We start from the raw sequence: 12,555 nt of genomic DNA, 5'->3' as shown, positions 1-12,555 counted from the left end.
TCTTTGGACGGTTAACCTACAAACAGTGTTGTGGCTTCTCATAATTGTTTTTGCTCTTCTGAGCTGAGCAAGACCCTCAGTTGCTCCCAGTCGTTGGAGGGGAGCTCCTCCATACTTTGATTAAAAGGGTGCTGATCTCTTAATTCTTTTAGGGTAATTTCCCCCTAAAACAGAAAAGAGTAATGTGTATGGGGGCGTGGGATTTGGCAGTGAACCAGTTCTTCTTCTTTCCTTTGTCCTGCCTTTTTTTTTTTTTAAGATTTATTTATTTATTTGAAAGAGTTACACAGAGAAAAGAGAGGCAAAGAGAAAGAGAGAGGCCTTCCATCCAATGGTTCATTCTCCAATTGGCTGCAACAGCCGGAGCTGTGCTGATCTGAAGCAGGAGCCAGGAGCTTCCTCTGGGTTTCCCACGTGGGTGCTGGGGCCCAAGGACTTGGGCCATCTTCCACTGCTTTCCCCAGGCCATAATAGAAAGCTGGATCAGAAGTGGAACAGCAGGGTCTTGAACTGGCGCCGACATGGGATGCCGGCGCTTCAGGCCAGGGCGTTAACCCACTGTGCCACAGCACCAGCCCCTGTCCTGCTTGTAAGAAGGCATTTCTTCAAGGCTCTCCCTCAGTGACTCTCCCTTCACTGTGGACCAGGAGATCAGCATTAGTGGCTGAGGAAGCCGAGTGTTGGCAAGAAGTACTGCAGTAGGGAGAGTCTTGGGAATCTGGGAAATCTCTGGGGTTGGTTGTTAGAGATGGTGCAGTGGGGACTCCTGCTCTGATTCTTGTTTTGAATCTTTCCCATTGTCTGATCTCAATATTGTCATCTGGGGTCACTTCTGATTACTACATAGGTGTCTGCTGCATTGAATATTTTTGCTCATTATTCAACCACTGGCCATCATTCCTGACTTAAGAGAAGTATTGGTAACAGATCTCTTTTGTCTTTCTTCAAGATGAAGCCATAGGCATTTGATAGGAGAGCATCACCAAAGCATGTTGCCAAACATACAGCTACAAATTAAATCCCTGCACACATGCACACACATACCCTAGAGGCCCACGGAGCAGCACTAGCATAGCATAGCAAAGGCTCTGAGAAGTCCTGAAATCTTCCCTCCTAGTAAAACGCATAGTAAATGACATTTCTTTTAGTAGAAGCTGCTAAAAAAAAATTCTCTGTCCTTTCTCACAAATCTGTGTTGTATACAGATTTGCCTTAAAAATATTTCTAGAACCAGTGTTTTGTTTTTTGATAGAATGTGTTTCCTTTGTTTTAACTGTCTTTGGTTGATGAGACCTTATTCCAGATCTGGTTCAGGACCTGATCCCTCCCGTTCGTATTCAATGCCTTGGTGTGTCCCTGCAAAATCTCCTTCCCAGAAAGATTCTGGATCCCTTATACCTAGAGAGCTGATCTACAGCTTTTCTTTGCTTCTCTTCTACCCTGCTACTCCATTGCCTTTATTTTTAAAAATATTTATTTATTTATTTGAAAGTCAGAGTTACATAGAGAGAGGAGAGGCAGAGAGAGAGAGAGAGATCGGTCGGTCGGTTGGTCTTCCATTCACTGGTTCACTCCCCAGATGGCCGAAACGGCCGGAGCTGTGCTGATCTGAAGCCAGGAGCCAGGAGCTTCTTCCAGGTCTCCCAGGTGGGTGCATCTTCTACTGCTTTTTTTCCCAGACCATAGCAGAAAGCTGGATTGGAAGTGGAGCAGCCGGGTCTTGAAACTTAGCCCATACGGGATGCCAGTGCTTCAGGCTAGGGCGTTAACCCTCTGTGCTATAGCACCAGCCCCTCCATTGCCTTTATTTTGCATTGGATTCCTCAGTGGGAAAAGCAGTTCTGTGTGCAATGCCCTAGTAGTTCCATGTCCACCATTAGCCTCCTACCCACCATCACCTCAGCTTCACGTTAGGGCAACAAGAGAGGAAGACACAGTGGAACAAAATGCAAGAAGGCACTTCCCCATTGCACCTTACTTGATTGGCTCCAATCCTGGCTCTGACCTATTTGCATCTTGATACTATCTTTGCAGTCTTACAACAACCTTTTCTCCCTCCCTCCCCAGTTGGTCTTAAAGTGGGCCAGTTTCTAAATGGACCCTCAATGATCCCTCCCTCCTGGTATCAATGTCCTTAATTAAGTGATGCCCTGTCTCCGAGTGTGGCCTGGACTTAGTGACTTTATTCCAAACCATAGGATAAGGCGAAAGTGATAAGATATCCCCTGCATGGCTGGTTTATGAAAAGTTATGACTTCCATCTTGCCGGCAGACTGTCTCTCTTGTCCTTTGGCTCGTCTCTTTTTAAGATGGAAGCTACCTTATTAGAGGGACCTGTGTGGGCAGGGACTTCTAGCCAAGAGTCAGTGAAGAACCAAGGCCCCTAGTCAGTTAACCCATTTGGAACTGCATCCTGCCAACGACCGTGTGAACATGGAATCCAACCCTGGTCCAGCTGCGACTTGAGATGACTCTACCCACAGGTGACACTTTGATTGACAGACCCAGATAGAAGACCCAGCTAAGTTGTGTCTACATTCCTGACGCACAGAAACTGGGAGATAATAAACATGCATTTTTTAAGAGATGTATATATTTAGTTGAAAGGCAGAGAGGGAGAGGCAGAGGCAGAGAGAGAAGTCTTCCTTCCACTGGTTCACTCCCCAAATGGCCAAAATGGTCAGGGCTGGACAAGACTGAAGCCAGGAGCCAGGAGCTTCATCTGGGTCTCCCACATGGATGCAGGGACACAAGCACTTGGGCCATCTTCTACTGCTTTCCCAGACACACTAGCAGGGAGCTGGACTGGAAGTGTAGCAGCTGGGACTCGAACTGGCGCCATACGGGGTGCTGGCACTACAGGCAGCAGCTTAACTCACTACACCACAGCACAGGCTGTGTTTTAATCTGCTAAGTTTTGCAGCAACTTGTTAGGCCATAACAAAGAATTTTAAAAGCTCCATTAGAACTTGGACATCAAAGGAGACTGTCAGTGTTAAGTGTTTATAACTGTACCTGGCATAGAGAAGGTGCCCTATCGGAATCAGCTCTAATCGTCCCCACCATTATTGTTATTGTCACTAATGCTGCAATTCCAAAAAGTTGCAAAAGACCCAGGTTTCCCAGTGGAAAGGTCTGTGCTAGTAATTGCCTCTCATGAACAGGTGCATGAGATAGCCCAGAGCTACAGTGAAGTTACAGATTAAGGAGGGACAGGACCCTCATGAGAACCGCACACACATAGGGTTGGGTTTCTTTGAAGTCAGAATGGAGGGATGAATTAGACTGAGGATTATGACCAATCAGACAGAGTTCTTGTGATCACGTGATCACAGGAACGTGTATGCAAACAAGTGTCTCTGTATTTTCCTCCTTCCAGTACTGCTGTGGTTTGAGCAGGCCTTGACTCCCCAGCTCATGCAGACATTAAAACTCCTAAGTCACGGCTTGGAGGTGCTGGGAGAGTAGAGTGCTAGATCCCGTCACGGTGTTCGGGCAGTAATCCTGGCGGGAGGGCTCCAGTGTAAGGGGGCATCCCTGGAAGGCGCTCGTGTGAGAGGGTTGCTCATGCAAGCTTGAGTGGGCCCGGCCATTCTCTCCTGCTGCCTGGCTCGCCGTGTGGTTGTCCTGCTGCACGTCTCCACTGTCGCTGCCCACAGCCTCAGCAGATGCTACACCTGCAAGGACTGCTCCAGTGCGGGCTGCGGATCTCCAGTGCCGTGAGCGAAATGTACTTCCTTCCTGATGAGCAGCTTCTCTCGGGCTTTTGTTCTGCTAACGGAAGGCTGACAGACACAGGTACCAATAAAGGACGCCGCGGATTCGCCAACCATGTCCTTGCACCTGGAAGAGGCTCCCGTCGTTCGGCAGAAGTGTTTTGTTGGTGGTGCTGGTGCTTTTTGATGAGAAATTGGGTAGGAAAATGGAAAATCCTGAAAGTGGCAGGATGGAGGGATTCAGTTCCTTCCCATAAAATTTATATAAAATAAAGAGGACTTTCATATCTAAGGATCAGCGTATCTAGGAGCTTATTTGGGATGAGATGGGTCACTGATGGGAAAGGTATAGGCAAATCTGAATAACATGGGTAAACTAAATGGGAAATGGGAAAATGTGGAAAATAAAATATCACTGAGAATCACACGTCTCCTTCATGGTGATTAAGAAATATGACGAAGGGCCAGAGATGTGGCATAGCAGGTTAAGCTTCCTCCTGCAGTGCCGGCAACCCATATGGGTGTCAGTTCAAGTCCTGGCTGTTCCACTTCTGATCCAGCTCTCTGCTAATGGCCTGGGAAAGCAGTAGAGGATGGCCCAAATACTTAGGTCCCTGTCACCCACGTGGGAGGCCCTGAAGAAGTTCCTAGCTCCTGGCTTTGGAATGGCCCCGATCTGGCCATTGCAGCCATTTGGGGAATGAACCAACAGCTGGAAAACCTCCCTCTCTTTTTTTGTGACTCTGCCTCTCAAATAAATAGATACATCTTAAAAAAAAATGAAACTGAAGTTTAGCATATTTATGCTTATTATCATTAAATGTAAGTTATTCAATAATAATTGCAATTGTTTTTGCCGTGTCTCAGCCTCCACTCTGGATCATTGCCCTGTAAGCCTCAGAAATGGCCAAGGATGAGGACACCCAGCGACTTGTGGTTTGAAAGACTCCTACACTTTGTGGTTTCCCTGATGGCTGTGCTGTGGTGTGCCCTCTCTTCCCACAATTAACAAGCAGTAAACACATTTTTTGGAAAAAAAAAAAAAAAAGAAATACTAGGGCTTCTTTGGCGGTAGTGGGGGGAGGGGAGAGGAAAGCTGTGCGACTCAGTGAGAACCAAGGCAAAGTCCCGTCAGTCCTGCTCCCGTCCTCTCCACACGCAGTCCCCCGAGGAAAGGATGCCTCCCCGCCAACAGCAAGCAGAAGGAGTGTCTGCCGTGGCAGTAGAGAGCAACACGCTGTTTGGGCATCGGCCCAACTATTTCAAAGCGTGCTCGCTCTCTCAACACCGGTCCTTGGAGCATGACAGACCCGTGAGCTCTGTTCTGAACGCTGAGTGCAGCCGGACTCCAGGCACCGTTTGCAGCAGTCCATTCACGTCAGGGCCCCCCGGAACCTCGCCCTTCTCCAGACTGCCCTGTGCAAAACGTGAACCCCTGGGAGCTCCTCGGAGCCCTACGTGCTCCGGTTTCGGTTTGCTGAGCATAGGGGCCAGAAAACAGGAAGAGCAAATGTCTCTGACCGAGAACTCCCTGGGGACTTTGGAAGGAAGCTGGTGATGTGGAGAAGCCCAGGCATAGGCAGGGCACAGGGCCAGGAGCTGAGGCAGACTGGCCGGGTCCCAGGAGGAAGCGAGGCCTGCAGAGAGGTGAGGAAGGTGAGTATCTGCGTAAGAGGAGATGCCAGCGCCGTCTGCTTTTCGGGTGGTGATTACTGAGTGATTGCTGGCTTAGCCTTTCACACTTGCGGGTTCGCTGAACCCTGGCCACTTCCTCCTTCTCCTTGTTTTCTTTGCGTTTGAACTTTTACTCCCACTCACCCTGCTGCTCCCCAACCCAGGAGAAGGTTTAAATTAAGGGATTTTTTTTTTAGGTTTGGCAAAGGACAAATAGCCTCTCAGAAAATGCATGGTTAGGTGAGATAAACTGGCTCGGGAGCAGCCTGTGAGTTCCCTCTCTCCCTGCACTGACCCCAGCTCTGGCACGGAGAACTCCAAGCAAGGCCAAAGCTGGGGGGCTTGGGAGACCCTCACCTCTAGGTACCACCTGCTGGGGGAAGCATGCCAAAAAGCGTAGTAATGAAGCTAAGACATGTTCTGGAGCAATGTTTTCACAAACCACACTGGTTCATGAGCCAGCTCTCTTTGCATTAATAGTTTTGGTGAGGAAGTTGAGTACGTTGGTCAAAAAAACAAGACAAATTCTGCTCTATAGTGTGTAGCTTCCAGTTTAATCTACAGATAACCCAGGACCACTCATTTCTTTGGGGATCCTTGGAAAATTGAAAGGAGAACACACTTGCATGGCCACTTTGGGTTGGAGCAAAAGCCTCAAGCCAAGGCAGAATTTGACTGCCTCAGTTTACACCAAATGAAATTCGGCTATTTACCTCCTACCTCTCAGATTTTAATACTCTTCAATAGCTTAAATGATTGCAAAAATATGTGTTCCTCCAAAATTTGATAGGATTCCCTCATAAAACCCCTGGGTCCAAGATCTTTTATTTTTTTCTTGCATTTTTGCATAGTATCGTAGTGCCAGATGCTATGTGTAGAACAGTAGAGCCAGAGATAAATAGTGGTATGAGCATCACGCCTCGCTGGTGTTCACCTCTCAGTGTGGGGAGCTGAGTGACTCTGGTCAAGATTGAAGCTGCTTTTGGATTTGCTGTTAAGGTCACTATGCTTACCTCCAGTGTTCTATGGGCTTCAATTCCTTTTGGTTAACTGGTGCTTGGGGGAGGGCTGGCTTGTTGGAGGGCTTTGCTTCCTATTTCCCTTCCACTTCACTGATGCCTGTACCACATAGGGAGCCTTAACACTCCTGCCCATGCCCTCAACAGTACAGCAATTGCTTGGGGCTTGCTGACTTGGTGACAGGGCAGGAGGTTCTCTGTTGTCCTGGTCCATGTCAGTCTCAGGCCAGCCCTGTGATCCTGGGTCTTGGGGTGGGGGGACATCTCAGTGAGCCCACCCTTTCTCCAATAATGGCTGCTGCTAAGTGTCTGGCTTCAGGACGAGCTCTGGGCCCTCCCCTAAAACATGCGGGGCCTTCAGTTCCCCTTGCTCCAGCCGCGTGGGCTTTGCTGCTCTTCTGGCCACCCTAAGCGAGTCTGGATGGCTCTGACGCTTTCCTGTAGCAGCTCGGTGGAGGTGCGTGGGGATACGCTCCAGTGCGTGCAAGCTCCCCTTGCGCCTGTGCGCCGTTCGTCCACATGGGCGTTTGACAATGCATTAGAAGCGTTAGCTGAACCCTTCCGCAGGTCTGCAGGACACTCATGCTCTTCTTCCCAGGCCTGCCCAGGTGAGCCGGGGCTTGTGTCCCAGCCGCCCTCGGGAGGGGAGCCCCTGTCCTTCCTTAGATTTCAGGCGCTCTGCTTGGGATTTCTAGTGGACCTGAGAACAGTTATGATTGTGTTGTCCATGTGGCATTTTCTTGTCTTCAGGGTGAGAGCAGTACTCTTTCCGGTTTCCTGCATCCAAGACAGAAGTGGGACATGCTTGGCACCAGTTCTTAAAACATATTTATTTTTATGTATTTGAAAGAGTCACAGGCAGCAGGGGTGATCTTCCATCCGCTGATTCACTCTCCAAATGGCCAGCTCTGGGCCAGGCTGAAACTGGGAGCCAGGAGCTTCATCCTGGTCTCCCACGCAGGTGCAGGGGCCCAAGCACCTAGACCATCAGTAGGGAGCTGGAGAGGAAGTGGAGCAGCCAGGACTTGAACTGACCCCATATGGGATGCCGATGCCAAAGGCAGGGGCTACACCGCAGTGCCAGCCCCTTGGAACCATCTTTTAAATGGGTAAATTTTGATCACTTTAAAAATATTATTCTAGGGATTTTAAGGTTACCTTTTGTTTATTAACCAATTTTTTAAAATTTATAATTCCCTAGAAAGCATTCTATTTAATTGCCTAAAGATTTTGTGTGTATATTATATATATACTGTATTTTTTTCACTTATAACTTAAATCTCCTATGATTCTATAGATATGTTAGTTTTTTACATTACCATTGCGTTTACTTTTTTAACTTGATGAGATTAGCCAAAGCTTTTTCATTTGTTTGTTTTTCTAAAGTTATTTGCACAGAAGCCAGCACTGTGGAGTAGCAGGTTAAGCCTCTGCCTGCAGTGCCAGCATCCCATGTGGGTGCCAGTTGGAGCCTCAGCTGCTCTACTTCCCATCCAGCTCCCTGCTAATGCACCTGGGAAGGCAGTAGAAGATGGCCTGTGGAGCTTGGGCCCCTGCACCTCCCAGGAAGACCAGGAAGAAGCTCCTGGCTCCTGGCTTCAGATCGGCACAGCTTCAGCCATTGCAGCCATCTGGGGAGTGAACCAGCGGATGGAAAACTGACATACTCTCCCTCCCCCCGCCACCTCCCAGTAACTCTGCCTTTCAAATAAATAAATCTTTTTTTAAAAAAAGACTTGTGCATGTATTGTTATTTCCCAAGAGCCAGTATTTCACTTTATTAGTCACACTTTTTTTTTTTTTTTTTTTTTTTTTTAAGTTCAGAGAGGAGCCAGGATTTGGCCCAGCAGTTAAGCTGCTGCTGACATCACAGCTCAGGGTGCCTGAGTCTGAGTCCCAGCCTGGCCCCTGATTCCAGCGTCCTGCTGGTGCAGACCCTGGGAGAGGCAGCACTGATGGCTCAGGGCGCTGGGTTCCTGCCACTCCTAGAGGGGGCCGGGATTGGGTTCCCCGCTCCTGGCTTTAGCCAGTCAGGACCTGGCCATTGCAGACATTCGGGGAGTAACCAATAGAGAGAGCTCCTCCCCATCTGTCCTCTGACTCCAAAAAGAATAAGAAAATTTTAAAAGAACTTTATTTCATGTTTATATTTTATAATTTTCTGGTTTTATCGTTGATGATTCCTTTAGTTTGAAAGATTTTGTCTTGGTCATTCTTTTGGTACGATCTGCAGTAAATCAGGCCTGTTTTATAGTTTTGTTTCATTAGTCTTATATTTCATCAATTTTTGCTTTTATCTTCAGTAAGTTCTTTAGTCTTCCTTTGATGATTTTTTGGGGTCATTCTTTTTGCAGTGTCTTCTGTGACGTGCATAATTTCTTTCTTTTTTTTTTTTTACAAATAAAATTAGGGCTACACATTTTCTACTGTGTGTCACTTTGACCCAAATCTTGAATGTCTTTACAGTGTTCTCTTTGTCTTTCATTTCCAAATAATAAGAAATTTCACATGATACTATAATAAGAAAAATATATAAACATACAAAATGATAGAAAAACAAATACAAACAACCCATAAACAACACAGAGATGCTCAACATTACTTACAAGAAGGGAAACACTGAAATACAGCTTCTTACCCATCAGACGGGCAGAAACTTCAGAAGTTTGACAACATTCCATGTTGGCAAGCTTATAGGGAAAATGCAGCCATATTGCTGGTAGAAACACAGCATCTGGGGCTGGCGCTGTGGTGCAGCAGGTTAATGCCCTGGCCTGAAACGCCAGAATCCCATATGGGCACCAGTTCGAGACCCAGCTACTCCACTTCCAATCCAGCTCTCTGCTATGGCCTGGGAAAGTAGTAGAACATGGCCCAAGTCCTTGGGCTCCTGCACACACATGGGAAACCTGGAAGAAGCTCCTGGATTCAGGTCAGCACAGCTCCAGTGGTTGTGGCCAATTGGGGAGTGAGCCATTGGATGGAAGATCGATCTCTCTCTCTCTCTCTCTCTCTCTGCCTCTACTCTCTCTGTGTAACTCTGACTTCCAAATAAATAAATAAAAATTTTAAAAAAAAAGAAAGAAAGAAACACAGCATCTAACAAAATGAAGCTTGTGTTTTCTCCCTGCCCTGGAAGTCACACTTCTGGAAATCTGTCCCAAAGACATATTGGAAAAATGCAAAATTATGAATGAGCAGTTCTTCTCACTGCCACAGCACTGTTTGTGGTTATGTAAGACTGGAAAGATTCAAGTGACCACACGGAAGGGACCAGATGAATAACTGAGGTTCACCCACAGAACAAAAGGCCTTGCAGTTGTGCAAAGGAATAAGGGCTGGCTCTGTGTTAAGACAGAATGAGTGTTGGGATTTGCTGATCAGAAGTAAACAATGTTTATAGAGTGAAAAAAGGAGGGAACAGACATTTATATGCATATCTGCATATGCAAGGAAGCTTCATGAAAATGTGTGTTAGGAAGAATGTACAGATCTCACAATTTTTTTTGCATCAAAATAAACATCCTTTAATGCCATTTTTCATAAACTTTTTTGAAGTATCTAGATCCAAAAATAAATAATGAAAACATCGAGCAAATAGAGAATGTAGGTGTTGACATTTTCCTCTTGTTAAAACCCTAGAAATGGGGCCGATGCTGCGGTGCAGCGGGTTAAGCCACCATCTGCAGTGCCGGCATCCCCTATGGGCACCAGTTGGGAGTCCCAACTGCTCCACTGCCAATCCAGCTCCCTGCTAATGCACCTGGGAAAGATGGCCCAAGTCCTTGGGCCCCTGCCACTCACATGGGAGACCCAGATGTTGCTCCAGCCTCTTGGCTTCAACCTGGCTCAGCCCTGGCCTTTGCAGCCATTTGGGAAGTGAACCAGCAGATGGAAAAATCTCTCTCTCTCTGTGTCTCCCTCTCTGTCTGTAATTCTGACTTTCAGATAAATAAATAAGTATTTTAAAAAAGCCCTAGAGACAAGAACATATCTTTGGAACAGAGTGTTTTGTTTTGAGCACATTTCACAGTATGCACGAAGTGTTTCTGAGGGGATAGTCTCTAAGCTGCAGGGGGACTAGGGGGTGGGGAGACGTTGTTGATGCAGCAGGTTGCTATTTACCGCTTTTACCGCTTCAGAAGGCTGAGTCACCCTCTATTTATGCCGAGGGACTGCAGTTCCCTCTCCCCACAGCCGGGAGCGCAACCAAGTCATGAAAATGCCGTGACAGTAACCAGAAACTATCACGGGACTGGGACGTTAGACTGTTAGGAGCCGTTATTTAAGCCTGTTGGGAGGAATAGTTTGCTGTACTTCAACAAGTGATGGAAATCAAAATAAGAAGGTAAAACACAACGTCATACTCATGCAGCAGATTTATCATTAAGCTCGAGGTTTTTAAAAAAATTTATAACTGTAATTCAGAGCCGCAAAAGCCGATTCCCATTTCCTCCACAAAACAATCAAGTCTTGGGTCGCTTTTTCTCTTTTCTTTCTTTAGGTGTCTTTGAAAAGGGAGTCATTGCAGTATAGCAAGGGGGGATTGAATAATTCATTACATTTTTTCTTTCTCTGAATAAAAAAATGGAATTGAGACATAAATTATTAGCTCTTCATATCCAAGCTTAAATTCACAGATTTAAAAAAAAAATCACAAGGGGCCCATGTTTGTTTATTTGTTGAAAGATACCACGAAGAAGGATGGAAGCATCAAACTGATGCTGATCTACAGGGGAAGTAGCTATGAAGAGCCGAGTCTACACTGGAATTTGGGGCATGTATTTGGCGTACAATTAAGACACCAGTCGGGAAACCCACATTCCAGACTGGAGTCCCTGGGTTCGAGTCCCAGAGACGCTGCTCCCATTTCTAGCTTCCTCCTAATGGGCACCCTGGGAAGCATCGAGTGATGGCTCAAGTACTTGGAAACTTGACGCCCACAGGGAGACCTGGCTCAAGTTCCCAGCTCTCACTTTCAGCCTGCCCTGTACAAGTATTTGGGGAAAGAACCATCAGACGGAGCACTTACACCCTGTCTGACTGTCCATCTCTCAGCCTTTCAAATAATTAAATACATCACATTTTAAAAATAAAAAATGGAATATGTACTATTACTTAGTTTTCACATGGTCTGATGTGAAAAATGCATTTAAACAACCATAACAATAACACGTGCCAAATACTGCTGCCAGGCAGTTTGCATTTGTCACCTGTAATTCTTGCAATGATGTTGCAAGGTGAATGTTACATGCTCCCAGCAAGACTGAAGCAGGGTGGGTTGTGACCTCTTCAAGGTCATTTGGAGTCACGTGTAACCCACACCTGACTGTGTCTCCACCCTCCACTCTGCAGCCTACATCACAGCATTCTGACAGCTGAGTTTAGGTGGCAATTTCATTTAATAAATCTAATTGCTGCTGCTTATGGATTTTTTTAAAGGCTCACAAAATTTATTGAACACCTATCATATACAAGGGTATCAGTCAAGACAGACAAGGATCTGCTTTGTAGCAAACAACCCCAGATCTCAGTGACCTTAAATGATCGTTCATTCACAGTGTCCATCACAGGCCAGCTGGGACTCTGCTATGAAGAGATATTATCAGGGCCAGTGCTGTGGCGCAGTAGGTTAATCCTCCACCTGCAGTGCCGGCATCCCAAATGGGCACCAGTTCTAGTCCCGGCTGCTCCTCTTCCTATCCAGCTCTCTGCTATGGCCTGGGAAAGCAGTAGAAGATGGCCCAAGTCCTTGGGCCCCTGCACCCACGTGGGAGATCCGGAAGAAGCTCCTGGCTTCGTATTAGCTCAACTCCAGCCATTGCGGCCATTTGGGGAGTGAACCAGTGGTTAGAAGACCTTTCTCTCTGTCTTTCCCTCTCACTGTCTGTAACTCTACCTCTCAAATAAATAAATAAAATCTTTTTTAAAAGAGAGAGAGAAAGATGATCCTCCCTTTGGGGCAACAGATGGGTACTGTTCTCCTGAACATTAACTGTCACAATAGCTAGGAGAAAGGATGACACCGAAGGGTCTTGCATTGCCAGTGAACACCTATGGCTCAACGGCGTCACACATCACTTTGTTACAATTCATTGGCAATAACGGGCTTGCCTGTCCCTAACCAACCAAAGGGGCTAAGTAGT

The sequence above is a fragment of the Oryctolagus cuniculus genome, chromosome 1 (genome assembly GCF_964237555.1).
Source record: "Oryctolagus cuniculus chromosome 1, mOryCun1.1, whole genome shotgun sequence".
Classification (NCBI taxonomy): Eukaryota; Metazoa; Chordata; class Mammalia; order Lagomorpha; family Leporidae; genus Oryctolagus; species Oryctolagus cuniculus.
Note: the sequence above shows the minus strand (reverse complement) of the source record.